The sequence below is a fragment of the Gossypium arboreum genome, chromosome 12 (assembly GCF_025698485.1).
Source record: "Gossypium arboreum isolate Shixiya-1 chromosome 12, ASM2569848v2, whole genome shotgun sequence".
NCBI classification, from domain to species: domain Eukaryota; kingdom Viridiplantae; phylum Streptophyta; class Magnoliopsida; order Malvales; family Malvaceae; genus Gossypium; species Gossypium arboreum.
The window spans coordinates 97,808,624-97,811,306 of record NC_069081.1 but is presented as its reverse complement, the minus strand read 5'-3'; the positions used below and the strand labels follow the sequence as shown (position 1 = coordinate 97,811,306).

General features: G+C 37.5%; 1 non-coding gene across 1 annotated transcript; it reads right to left on the bottom strand.

The window, feature by feature from the left end:
• Positions 1-298: 298 nt before the first annotated feature.
• Positions 299-405, bottom strand: LOC128286358 (small nucleolar RNA R71). The gene has a single exon (XR_008276901.1). It is a non-coding gene; the product is annotated as a small nucleolar RNA R71 (small nucleolar RNA).
• Between the last annotated feature and the right edge of the window lie 2,278 nt (positions 406-2,683).

Sequence of the window (2,683 nt, the reverse complement as noted above, 5' to 3'; positions counted from 1 at the left end):
TGAGGCAACCCAATTTGAATTGAAACCAGTGATGTTTCACATGCTCCAAACGATGGGCCAATTCAGTGGTATGCCTACGGAAGATCCACATCTCCACCTTCGATTGCTTATGGAGGTGAGTGATTCATTCAAGATAGCCGGTGTGACTGAAGACTCACTGAGGTTGAAATTGTTTCCGTACTTATTGCGAGATCGAGCACGAGCATGGCTCAATTCATTGCCACCAAGTTCCATATCTACATGGCAAAAATTAGTAGAGAGATTTTTGGTTAAGTATTTCCCACCTATCAAAAATGCTAAGTTGAGGAACGAGAACACAACTTTCCAACAATTGGATGACAAGTCTTTGTATGAGGCTTGAGATCGATTCAAGGAGTTAATTCATAAGTGTTCTCATCATGGGATTTCTCATTGTATCCAGTTAGAGACATTCTATAATGGTCTCAATACATATACAAGATTGATGGTAGATGCTTCTGCAAATGGTGTCATTTTGTCTAAGTCTTATAATGAGGCTTATAAGATCATCGAGAGGATCACGAGTAATAACTATCAATGGCTAACAAATTGAACAACTTCAAAAAGACGTGTAGTCGAAGTTCATAAAGTTGACGCCCTCACTTCGTTATCAGCTTAAGTATCGTCTATTTCCTCTATGTTAAAATAGTTTACCATTAATAGTGCTAATTATTTTGCAGCTCAGCCACCAAACCCGTTTGAAGTAGTTTCTTGTGTATACTGTGGGGAAGGTCATTCTTTTGAGAATTTTCCATGAAATCTCGAGCCAGTGTACTATGTAGGGAACCAATATCAAAATAAGAGTGGACAAGGAACCCAGTCCAACTTCTACAATCCTTCATGGTGTAATCATTCTAACTTTTCTAGGAGTAACCAAGGAAATGGACAGAACAACAACTTATTGTAGCATAGACCCAACCAATCTCAAGGGTTTAATCAGCAATTTCCAAAACCACCTCAGGCTCAGGCATCAAATAGTTTGGAGAACTTTTTGAAAGCGTACATGGCAAAGAATGACGCTTTGATCCAAAACCAAGCAGCAACATTGAAAAATTTGGAAAACCAAATGGGTCAGTTAGCTACGGAGCTCCGTAATAGACCGCAAGGAACCTTGCTGAGCAATATAGAGAATCCAAGAAATTTGGGTAAAGAACATAACAAGGCAGTGGCATTGCCAAGTGGTAAAATTCTGGAACCTCAATTGATTGATTTCAAAGATAAGCCTGTTGAGAAGAATAAACCAGTTGTTGAAATTCCTACACCAAAAGAGTCAGAATCTACAAAGATTAACAAGGTAAATCCTAACTTAGTAAATTCAGATACTTTAACATCTTCTTTGGATACAGATTTACCTGCTCAGAAGAGTTATCCGATTCAACCGAAAGTTCCTTCACCTCTATATCCACAAAGATTACAACAACATAAGCAGAAACATGAGGTGTAATTCAAGAAGTTTTTGGATGTTCTAAAGTAGTTACACATCAATAATTCATCGGTGGAGGATTTAGAACAAATGCCAAATTATGTGACGTTTATGAATGATATACTGTCCAAGAAGAAACAACTGAGTGAGTATGAGACTGTTTCCTTGACAAAGGAGTGCAATGTGCTCTTGCAGAACAAACTGCCACCGAAATTGAAAGACTTAGGAAGCTTTACTATACCCTGTAACATTGGTGAATCTTACTGTAGTAAAGCTTTGTGTGATTTAGAAGCGAGTATCAACTAGATGCCTAAGTCTATTTTCAAGATGTTAGGGATAGGTGAAGTAAGACCTACAACTGTGATGCTTCAGCTAGCGGATCAATCTTTAGCATATCCCGAGGGAAAGATCGAGGATGTTTTGGTAAGAGTCAATAAATTTATTTTTCCTGTTGATTTCATTGTCTTAGATTTTAAAGCAGATAAGGAAGTGCCAATCATCCTTGGGAGACCTTTCTTAGCCACAGGAAGTACGTTAATTGATGTGCAAAAAGGTGAACTCATCATGCAAGTTCAAGACAATCAGGCAACATTTAACTTTCTTAAAGTAATGAAATTTCCCAATCTGACAGAAGAGTGTTCAGTTATGGAAGAGATAGAAACCTTGGTTTCTATAGAAAGTAATTTTGAAGAAGATCCATTGGAGAAAGCCTTGGATCTTGGCCCTTTGGAGGATGAATAAGGTTAAGAAAACATGGCTTTGATGGAAGCCAATCCGAGAAATTGTATTCAATCCACACGGTTTGAACCGTTGGAGTTAGAAGTCAAAAAATTTTTGCAACCCAAGTTTTCAATTGAAGAACCACCTGAACTCAAACTAAATGTACCTCCTATCCATTTGAAATACGTTTATTTATGTGACTGTTCCACTTTGCCTGTGATTATTTGAGCAGAATTGACGAAAGATCAAGAGGAGCAACTAATTATTGTTCTAAAGAAATTTAATAAAGTAATTGGTTGGACCATAGCTGATATTCAAGGTATAAGCCCTTCTTTTTGCATGCATAAATTCATTGTAAAAGAAGTTGAAAGAGCTCAAATTAATGGGAAAATGAGGCTCAATCCTGTTATGAAAGAAGTTGTGAGAAAGAAAGTGATCAAATGGTTAGATGAAGGAATCATCTATCCTATCTCAAATAGTTCGTGGGTAAGTCAGGTGCAGTGTGTGCCAAAGAAAGGTGGA